This window comes from Aricia agestis, chromosome 7, assembly GCF_905147365.1.
Source record: "Aricia agestis chromosome 7, ilAriAges1.1, whole genome shotgun sequence".
NCBI classification, from domain to species: Eukaryota; Metazoa; Arthropoda; class Insecta; order Lepidoptera; family Lycaenidae; genus Aricia; species Aricia agestis.
Window position 1 is genome coordinate 4,321,374 of NC_056412.1, and position 12,295 is coordinate 4,333,668.

Sequence of the window (12,295 nt, forward strand, 5' to 3'; positions counted from 1 at the left end):
GTTTTATCGATAATTGATAAACTGAAAAATATGACTCTTCCTGACATCGATTGGCGAATAATAATACTATTATGTGAGCAACTAATTGTTTTAACGACCAGCAGATGGCGTTATTAAGTAACACGAAGTCAATGAGTGTTTGCTATACCGAGCAAAGCTCGGTCATCCAGGTACTAAATAATAATATTGGACATCCAGATCGTTGGATGACAAGGCTTCACAGTTATTTAACATTAGATCAAGTACATGGATTTCTCGAGCAAAAAAAAAAAAGATGTCAAAGTGCCGAGCCGAAAAGATGCAAAGCCGAAAATACGCGGCTGAAGTTTGGTATGATTACGCATACGTAATATAACGCGACGTAATTTCGGCATGGTGTGTCATCGGTATGCAGGTGTAATAATTATGCCGAACTTTGGCCGCGTATTTTCGGCCTCGTGTGTTTAACCACTTAGAGGATATTGTGTTCACATTTTATGCATACGCGTTCCAATTCACGAATCTCTTCGAACAAGGTTAACTCGAAACCGCTAGCTGATCCGATTCCGTTAAGTCAGGACTCGATTCTAGTACCACGGAACTAAATTCAATTCCCAGGTGACACTACTGTATCGGTGGGATATCTGGTAATTGCACCAAGATCATGATGGCCCCCTATTCAATTCCAGAAATCGAACCATCCATTATGAAAGTTGAACGTATAATTTGCTGACTAATAATAATAGTCATAGCATGCTGGAATAGGTTAGGACAGATATACTCATAACTTCCTTCTTTTAAAGTCGGTTAAAAATAGAGGAGTATGGATATGGTATACTTGTTTCGTCCATAGAAAATTGTGACAACTAAATCCTAACAGCACCGTTTTATGAAAAAAGTCTTCATTTTTCCGTTTTTATCAGAAAACGAGCTTTTGCCCGCGGCTTTGCTCGCCTTAAGAAGTATTATTATATACAAACTTTTATCCCCTATTTTAACCCCTTGGAGGTGGAATTGATCAAAATCCTTTCTTAGCAGATGCCTACGTCATATCATCTACCTGCATGCCAAATTTCAGTCCGATCGGTCCAGTGGTTTGGGCTGTGCGTTGATAGATCACCATGTCAGTCAGTCACCTTTGAGTTTTATATTATCAGAAAATGAACTTAGTATTATAACTAAGTTCGTAATCAAGATGTTCAAGAAAATTTTGCTACAGATATAAAATTCCTATCAATCTTATTTGAATAGATCACGTAATGATACCCCAGGGCTTTCCTTTTATTACATAGATAACCGAAAGTGGGCTCATAAAACACATTAAATGCGTACTAAAACGGAACGCGTCACAGAAATCGGTAAACCGTACGAAACAATTGCCTACGAATATGCGGCCAAATTACATTTACAATTCATGAAAACAGTTATCCCTATATCTGTCTAGCTCACGCGTATAGCGTCTCACTGTTCCCACCTACTTAGCACCTACAGGGAACTCTCTATGAATATTTTTTCCGTCGTTGTTGACTTAATTTTATGTCGGTACATTTAAACGAGTTCGATTCGAGTAGGTTACAAGTTACATTACGTATGGAAACAATCGCTTGCAATTTGAAAAGAGAACGCACTGAATTTTTTTTAATAAATCGCTAAGGGATTTCTTTTTAGGGTTCCGTACCCAAAGGGTAAAAATGGGACCCTATTACTAAGACTTCGATGTCTGTCTGTCCGTCTGTCTGCCCGTCTGTATGTCTGTCCGTCTGTACTATGTCTGTCCGTCTGTCTCTCTCCAGGTGTATCTCAAGAACGGCTATTATATTTTGAACAATATAACGCCATTTAAGGTCAAACCTTTGTTTGACCTTCAATGGCGTTAAATTAGCAATAAATTCAACCAACATTACGTTTCGAACTTTTGGTAAGCTTCTCGTATCAGCTTTCACATAATGAGAACTTGCATTTGACGAACCAGCCATTATAAATAAGATTGAAAAGAAATTTAAAACATACTGTATACATGTAGAGATGCTAAGAGACATCACATACATTCTTCTATTGAAAAAAGCAACCCTTCACAACTATGGAAGTATCTCTCTACACTAGGAATCGGCAAGTCATCTGCCAGCATCAATAATACAGTGAATTTAAATGAGCTCAACGCTCATTTCTCTGTCCCGCCAGTAACTGTCGACCGGTATACTAAAACCCATACTATATCCCATCTCCGCTCTCTTCCCCTCCCCTCCTGTGCTCGATTCTCATTCAAGCCCGTCTCTGATGAAGAAGTTTATAGACATATCATGGCTATAACTTCTAATGCAGCAGGCGATGATAACCTAAGTCCTCGTACTCGTATCCCTTGCCCTTCCAGAACTCTTGCCAATTCTCACACACATTTTTAACTATTCCTTGACAACGAGTTCTTTCCCTTCTGCTTGGAAACGAGCTAATATCATCCCACTTCCCTAAATCCCTAACCCCTCATCCGTGTCTGAATTTAGACCAATTTCCATATTACCTTACCTCTCCAAAGTCCTGGAACACATAGTCCACAAACAGCTTTCCCAATATCTATCCTCCAATAGTTTGCTCTCTCCCTTCCAATCCGGCTTCCGTTCTGGTCACAGTACTGTCACAGCACTGCTAAAAGTCACTGACGATCTCCGACTAGCCATGGAGAATAAATGTGTTTCGATCCTGGTCTTGCTTGATTTTAGCAGTTCTTTCAACTCTGTAGACTTTGATATTATCCTCTCCATCCTCTCCTCTCTTAATATATCTCCCTCAGTGGTACACTGGTTTGACACATATTTTCGGGGACGCTCGCAACGTGTCCGCTCTGATGAGGCCACCTCTGATTGGCGTGATATCGAGGCGGGTGTACCCCAAGGTGGCGTACTCTCTCCTCTCCTATTTTCTATTTTTATTAATATGATATTTTTTTCTCAGTAATATTTTCTTATTTCCATCTCTATGCAGACGACCTTCAAATTTATCGTCACTGTAATCTAGACGACATTGATTCTGCAGTTGCTTCAATTAACTCGGATCTACAGCGCATAGCTGACTGGGCTAGATCTTATGGCCTGTTGGTCAATCCGAAAAAGTCATAGGCCATTATAATAGGGAGCCGATATATGACCCAGCAATTACGTCATGTGCCGAAAATTTGGGCTTAATTTTGGACAGCAACCTCTGTTGGAAGCCTCAGGTTAACGAAGTTAGCAGAAAAGTACACCATTCGCTGCACATGATGAGAAACCTCCAAAACTTTTTACCCACCCAAACCAAAATTTTCCTCGTCCAAACTCTTATTTTCCCAATCTTTGACTATGCCGACTCCTGCTACTTAGGCACCGACAATTCTATATATAATAGTCTAATAAATAATAACGTCTAATTTTGACAAAAGACCGAAGAGCTTTTGACAAAATTAGAACGTTTGCAAAATTTTTGCATACGCTTTATTTTTGGCTTAAAAAAGTTCGACTACATATCAGCTCATAGGTCAAAACTTAAGTGGCTTCCTATCCGTCTCCGTCGCAATTCCCATATTCTTTGTCTACTGTACAATATCCTGTATAACCCCCTCTCTCCCTCCTACCTCGTTGAACGTTTCAATTTTTCCCGACCACTCCATACCCCGTGCAGGTCTAATATTAGAACGAATCTTTCACTCCCATCCCATCGTTCAAACTTCTACTCATACTCCTTCACCGTTCATGCAGTCAGATTGTGGAACTCGCTTCCCCACACTGTTCGTGATAGCTCTACCATCGGTGTGTTCAAGAGACGCCTAAAGGAGCACTACCTTCATGAATCTCAATTTATTTAAGTACCGTTATTAAATATACATATAGTATTTATGTATTATAGACATATTGTGTAGTTTTTATTATTATTATTAGTTTTGTAAGTATATTATAACATAGATTCTAAGTTTAATTTTGTATTTGTGCACGCCCTATCTGATGTCTTATATCACATCTCTCTCCGTAGGGCTGCTGTAAGAAATTTTTTTGGAAATAAGCAGTCCTTTGTGTCGTTTTACTTTGTCAATTTCTATGTAAATAGTGTCTTGTGTGCAATAAATGTTTAAATAAATAAAAAATACTGCAGAGGTCAATTGGCCGCCGATGATGACGTCAGAGCGAAACTTTAAAAATTTATTGAGAAAAAACTAGCCAATGAATTTCAAAATTATTTAATTTATATTCTTAAAATACCCTATTTTAACGAAAAAATATAACTAGTCGGTCCCAAAATTCTGTCACAGGCACATAATTTTTAAAATACGCACATGATTACATGAAAATATTATTGCATCCTCTTTTTTAATATTTCAATATTATTTTAAAGCAACAATTAATAATGTACCGCGCTTTTTCACGATAGAGTGGACGTTAAAAGAAAACCGAATAGCTGTTTTAGCGATGCATCGCTGTGGGCACACGCCGAGTACCATTTTCAAGTTGCTCAAAAAATTGAATATATTACGCTTAGGTTTGTGTATCGTACTATTGAAAGGTACAATGAAGTCTTCAGTGTTGAGGACAAGAAAAGAACTGGCCGGCCACGCTCCGCAAGAACACCAACAGCGGTCAAAGCTATCAAGGCCCGCATGGTAAGAAATCCAGTTCGAAAACAAAAGTTGATGTCGTTGCAGATGGGTGTCAAAGAAAAAAAGGTTTTAAATGAAGACCTTTGTCTACAAGCATCCAAAAAAATAGTAGGCACTTACTTAATAATCGTTTAAAAGCAATAAGGCTTAAAAGATCCCGGGAGTTGTTAAAGCGGTACCCGAAAAACCGACAACAAAAAAAATTTGGAGACCCTGAAGGGATCGTTACGAAAAGCAGTCGCTGAAATCGACTTGAATACCTATGGTGCGTGCTGCGATAGATGACTGGCCGCGGCGATTGAGGGCCTGTGTTCAAAATAAGAGTAGACATTTTGAATAATTTTAGGTTTTTCTGATTCCTTATATTATGCACTTTAAATTGATATATAATTCATTAAAATCTGATAAGGACTTTTGTTATTATCATTATTTTAATTTATGACAGAACTTTGTGACCGACTAGGTATAAAAAGTACATGTGATTTTTTTGGACAATGCCCAATAAAATACAAGTAAATACGACAGCCTTATTACTAGATGACGCCCGCAACTCCGTTGCGCAAAAATGTGTTTATCGCGCGGGAACCGTACATTTTTTCGGGATAAAATGTATCCTATGTCCTTTTCCGGGACTCAAAGTATCTCCAGGCCAAATTTCAGCAAAATCGGTTAAGCGGTTTGGGCGTAAAGAGGTAACAGACAGACAAACAGAGAGACAGACGGACAGACAGACAGACACACTATCGCATTTATAATATTAGTATGGAAGTACGGATTTAAAGTGGTTTAAGACTGTTATTCCCAAGAATTTACTGCTATGCTTGTTAGGGTACACCGTACATGCAGTAAATTCTTGGGACTTATCTCGTGATAACCGAGGATAAGTAGCAACTAGCAGCGCATCAAGTGCACCGGGCGGCCGTCGGTGCATTTGCAATATTTTTAAAGTATATTCTAACGCACTTGTGCGGGCGATAGGGGGGCGGGGCAGGGGTGGGGAGGGGCTTGTGAATTTTCCACCCAATTACTCTGCTCGTTTGCAGTAACGGTAACCTGTTCAAGTGTACACTGTAGGTACTACACAGTACACTGTGAGTTCGTAATACGCCACCACCAGACACTGAACAAAATACTATACCTATATATATATCTGTATTATCTATGTACTATACTGGGACCACTTAAAGCGTGACTCTCGTAGCATACATTTAGTATGCTACGATGGTGGCGCTTAAACTGGTCGCACCATAGTAGACTAGACGTTGGGTTGGTTGGCTTCGCCCGCGTGAATTAGATATATCACAGACAAATTAGTCCACAAAAAATTGACTATGATCCTTCACGTGGTCTATTTCTTATCTGTGCCAAATAACAGAAAAATTGCTCCAGTAGTTCGTGAGATAAGCCCTTTCAAATAATTTCTTCCGTTTTTTCCACATTTTCCTCTATTTCTGCGCTCCTATTAGTTTTAATGTAATAAATTATAGCCTCGATAAATGGGCTATCTAACACTAAAAGATTTTTTAATAGGACCAGTAGTTCCTGAGATTAGCGCGTTCAAAATAGCCCTTACAAATAATTTTCCAGCGTTTTTTCCACATTTTCCTCTATTTCTTCGCTCCTATTAGTCTTAGCGTAATAAAATATAGCCTATGTCCTTTCTCAATAAATGAGCTATCTAACACTGAAAGAATTTTTCAAATCGAATCAGTAGTTCCTGAGATTAGCGCGTCCAAACAAACAAACAAACACTTCCGCTTTATAATATTAAGTATAGATATCCTTTTCCGCCTCACAAAATGTCATACCAAATTTTATCTAGTCGGTTCAGCCGTTTTAGCGTGAAGAGGTTAGATACAGACACATTTTCTCATTTATATTATTAGTATGTTATGAGTTGTGAAATATATTGTGACAATCGAGTAGAGAGAGATGGCGTACACTTTCTTATATGAGAAATTTTTATTTTTCATCAATAAAACATACGACGTGCTATATTATTTCCATGTCCTGAGTACACTATACAATAAAATATTAAATGATTCTATGTAACACTATGTGACTGACGACTGTTAATATTTCTATACACACAACATCACAACAACCAAGGATCAAAATCTGCCTGCAGTTATATACAGGAATGTATTATCAAGATTATTATTTTTAACAAAAAATTAAAACCGACTTCCAAGGTAAAAACAATAATAACATCCTTATAATATGAACTAAAAAGTATTAAATAATTTTTCCTATCTAATAGTGCCTTTTTCCGGATTCGGCTAAACCTCAACTATTTCTGTACTCAATCTTCATCATTTTGAAGTCGGTACCAGATAGCTGAATCTTTAGTTCTCTGACAGAATATTTGAAACTTTTGGAACTGGCACCGACTTCAAAATTATGAAGATTAAGTACAGAAATAGTTGAGGTTTAGCCGAATCCGGAAAAAGGCACTATTAGAAAAAAAAAATATTTAATACTTTTTAGTTCATATTATAAGGATGTTATTATTGTTTTTACCTTGGAAGTCGGTTTAAATTTTTTGTTAAAAATAATAATTTCACTCTTTTTAGTTACCTACTAACCATCGCGTAAGAAAATACTTCAACCCCTTAATATTATCTTAATCTTGGTAAATGTTTACAAACCTACCCTAATTAAACTACTACAAAGAAAGTCACCGGAGCCCCGCTACGCGGGGCTCCTATATCTGGGTGTTGTGGTCTAAGTTCCAACCTAACCTAACCTACTTTTGGACTTTCTAGATTGTGTTTGTTTTTGTTTTGGCGGGGGGCTGCGCCCCCCGAGCCCCCCCTTTAGGGGGGACATCAGAAAACAGATGATCTTATCTGAAGATTACGAAAATCTCAAATGCGAATTTCTTCTAAACGGAGAGTTTACTGGCGGTGGAAACGGTAAGTAGGAGTTTTTCTCACCCAAAACAATCCTCCTTAACCCATGTCACCAACATATAATTGACGTAGGTTCCTAAACCTTAGCCAAATTTTTTTAAGTATTTTCGCCATACTTACAAGGGTCACATTTCGGCCTGTCATTCGACAGGGGTTGATTTTTGAGAAAAGTTTATCTGAGCTTTTTTGCTTCCCTTGGCGCCCCCTATCGATTGGTATAATAAAAAGGGGTGGTCGTAGGGGGTTGTATTTTTGTCGTCAAAATTTTTCTAAGTATTTTCGCCATACTAACGAGGTTCGTATATCGGCCTGTATCTGGCCGGGGGTTGATTTTTGAGAAAAGTTTATTTGAGCTTTCTTACTCCCCTTGGCGCCCCCTATCGATTTGGGTATTCAAAAGGGGTGGTTATAAGAGGTTGAATTTTTTCGTCCAAATTTTTTTAAGTATTTTCTCCGTGCTAACGAGGGTCACATTTCGGCCTATCTTTCAACAGGGGTTGATTTTTGATAAAAGTTTATCTGAGCTTTTTTGCTCCCCTTGGCGCCCCCTATCGATTGGTATATTCAAAAAGGGTGGTTATAAGAGGTTAAAATTTTGACGAAAAATTTTTCTAAGTATTTTTTCCATAGTGCCCCGTTTCCTTCAGTCCAACCCAAATATGTGCCTTACGCTCTGGAGTAAAGGTTGAATTTGTTACTTATGTTCAATTTTGTGGTACTTGAAATATTATGTATTTTGAAACAACATTATGAAACAACATTAATTATATTTTTTTTATATTAAAATCGCTTTGAAATATACCAAATAAATAAGGACATAACGTGATGACTGATGATATTTTATGGTGTTGTGTGTATATTGTATCCATATACAACCATGTGAGTTGTGACATTGGTGACCCTGACATGGTAGTGATGATGATGATGATGATGAATGTAATTTGCATAGTAGCATATGCTTTCAGTTCTTAAAACAACGCCTAAACCCCCAAACTTGTATCTATAAGGAATCCGGAGTTCTCTTAGTATCTTCGGAACCATAGTATACCTTGGTGCAAAATCTTGCGTTTTGGTAGCATATGCTTAGGATGCTTCTCATAAAACCAAAATCACTATATGTTTCCATATAAATTTTGAGGAGTTCCCTCGATTACTCATGGATCCCATCATCAGATCACCAATTTTGTGAAAATGGGACCAAATTGGAGTGAAACCTAATATAACAAAACAAAAATTTTGAAAATCGGTTCACAAACGGCGGAGTAGTGGTCGAACATACAAAAATAAAAAAAAAGAATAAAAAAAAAATATATATATATATATATATATATATATATATATATATATATATATATATATATATATATATATATCCACAGCCGAATATATAACCTCCTCGTTTTTTGGAAGTCGGTTAATAATTTAAATAAGCTCAGAGAGAGAACCATCAATACTTACATGAGAGGTAATCTCAGAAAAGAAAACTGTAGTGCAGTATGAACGTACTGCGCACAGCATATTGGGCACTCAATGTAGCGGCTTCTGACTGAACCGGTAACCACCTCCTTTACTTATAATGCCTTGGTACATAAAATAGGCGAGTACTTCTCAAAAATATCAAACGCCCAGTACTATTAAATTATTTACCAACAATCTTTGAAATTAACAGTAAAGTTTCGTTACTTTATAAAATTTTTATCATCTGCAAAAATTTACAAGGTCGACGTAGAGATGATATTATTGATGATTATTTAGTTCAACAACCTTGGAGCCTATAATTTACTGTACAGCTTAATTTGTAAATTGTTCCACCCGAACCGCATTACCGCTCATAATCACCGTACCCGATAAAATAAACTATAACATTTATTGTTTCGATCGCGGCAAATGAGCCGTGCTGATCCCGCCATTTTAATACTGGTTCATTCCGGTGCATGCTGCTTTATACCGGTTCGTGCCGGTTAAGCCCCAGTTCGATTGACCGACTCGAACTGGATCGACATAACGAGCTTATTTTAGTAATTCTCTCGCAAATAAACATAACCATTTTATTTCATTAATAAAGTTCCAGCTGGGCACTATAGTCCGAAACGGCTTGTTTCGCGACTCGCAAGCCTTTTTCTGTTCTGTTCTATTAATAATATTATATTTAGCATAAATATAATATTATTAATAGAACAGATTATATTACAGTCGCGAATTAATATTTGCCAACTTCATTTTCAACTTCGATAACTCGTGGCCAGGCAATGTTGCTAGTAAATAAGGCGTTAATTCCCGTAATAATGCAGGAGCGAGTTCCCAGGCGAATGCGTGCAGGCGTGTAATGGTATTGCCAGCTAAGTCTCAACAATTATTTAAATTTAAATCGCCCTATAATTGTGTGCCCGTGAAATGCAACTGTTCGTCAACTTTGTTTTATGAAGTCTGTTTAGTGTTTAAATTGTAACAATTTTGTATCAAATTTAAATGTAAAATGGAACGAACTGAAGCTTCAGCCCAAATATTTCATTTCTAGAATATATTGCAAAACCTATTATATTTTGTCGCTATAAAAAGTGGCGACATTTGAATTTAAACAACGACGACGACGAACACCAATCTATCACAAACGATTTTAGTTTAGTATTTTAGCCGCTAATCAGAACATTTTCGTAGTACGACATAAATCACGTGGAACGTACAAGAACACGTCGTAAGTTCGTAACACTACCCTTGAGTTACCCGCGGTCCCGCAGGCCCGAAAATATACTCGTTAACATTAGCATATGAATCCAACAGTCGTAAAGCAATAATATGCAAATACGCGACAAATTTTGCTTTCGCGCACTGAGCCGCTCAGCGGTTGTTAGGAATTGAATTGTGAAATACTCTAGAACTTTTTGACGACTTTTTGCTGCTTGTATTATATAATGAATACAAGCATAATTGAGGAGGTAATTGAGGACTTTTTTTTTACTTTCGATGACAACGATAACTGGGAATTGGGATAGGTATGCTAATGGCTTTATATCTATAATATAGCGTTCTTTACAAAAATTCGAAATTTGCGAACCGTTTCGTCATTGTGAATGGTCTTCAGTATAAGTACACTACATATTTTGATAGTAGTCGATAATATCTAAAATATTCTTAGCGAACATAGATCTTCCGCAGTCAAAACGAGCTACCATCGCCAATTCGGCACTGACAGGTAATTTGGCGCCATCAGCAGTGACTGCGCGGAATATAGTTAACTTCACGTCAATCGACTCGCTCCAACTTCGCTCGTTTGCATTTTTATAAGCGCTAATTTCGCCCCGGGCTGTCTTTCTGTTTTCACAATAAAAATTACTGAAGTTATATTGCTTATTAGTTTCTTTCAACTCTTTGTTATTTTCAAGCTAATTCCCTTATACAGGGTGTAACAAAACTAAGCGATGGACGATACTTTAAGGTGTGTATGGTAAATAGAGTTCACTGTGAAAGTAACAACGCTGATAGAGCACTTTTTTGTGTGTGACATGTGTAGAAAAATCCATGACGCTGGGGCCCTTGCCCAAACCAATCACAAAAAAATAGTTCTTTCAGCGCTACTTTTACAGTGAACTCGATATTATAAGGGACACATTTATTACACATTACACATCCTAAAGTATTATCACTTAAACTGTACTCGGCGAAACATAGCGGTAGCGGTCATTGACTCCCCCTGGCGGTAGCGGTCAATGACAACTAACGCCATGTTTCGCCGAGTACAGTATAGTTTTGTTACACTCCGTATAATATGTCATACAAAGGGCAAATATTTTAACAATAGACAATTGCTTTCCGGTAGCTTGGCTAAAGTTAGTAAGTCGTAACTTACTCAAAAACTGGTCATATAGAATAATAATGATTTGTAAGGGTCTAACATAATGTACAGCCGCTATAGTAGGTACTAGCTACCAATGATGCAGTGTGCCGTTTATTATAAGCTGTCACATATATTTTATGAGCGCGCCGGCAATTTCACGGTTCGCCGGCGCCGGTCGGAGGACCAACTTCCATCATGTCTGATCGCCTGAGCCTGAGGTGACCGAGCTTAAAAAAGTGGTGTTCAAAGGATTACAAAGCAAAATATATTTCGGAAATATCTTATAACTTTTTTTTTATGAGATAAGGGGGCAAACGAGCAAACGGGTCACTTGATGGAAAGCAACTTCCGTCGCCCATGGACACTCGCAGCATCAGAAGAGCAGCAGGTGCGTTGCCGGACTTTTAAGAGGGAATAGGGATGGGAAGAGAAGGGAAGGGAATAGGGGAGGGTAGGGAATAGGGTAGGGAATTGGGCCTCTGGTAAACTCACTCACTCGACGAAACACAGCGCAAGCGCTGTTTCCCGCCGGTTTTCTGTGAGAACGTCGTATTTCTCCGGTCGAGCCGGCCCATTCGTGCCGAAGCATGTCTCTCCCACGTATAAAACGTAGACCGTTGATAAAACCAATAATATAATCACAGATTTTAGAAGAAACACACTGAAATTAATGTAGAGATTAATTTTAAGGATTCGGATTTTAATGTTATATCTATATCATCAACTTTTAAGCTAAAGTAATTCGTGAGCCAAATACTATTTTAAAATTTGATAGTATGGATCGAATAGAAAAATCGGGGTACAATTCATTTGCGAATTGCATCCATCGAAATGATCGAAAGCCGCCCTAACTCCTAAGGTATAATAATATACAATTTTTTCACACATACTTCAAGTTCACCGACGCGGCGGGGAGTAAAACAATTTCAAATTGTCTTATAGCTCTGC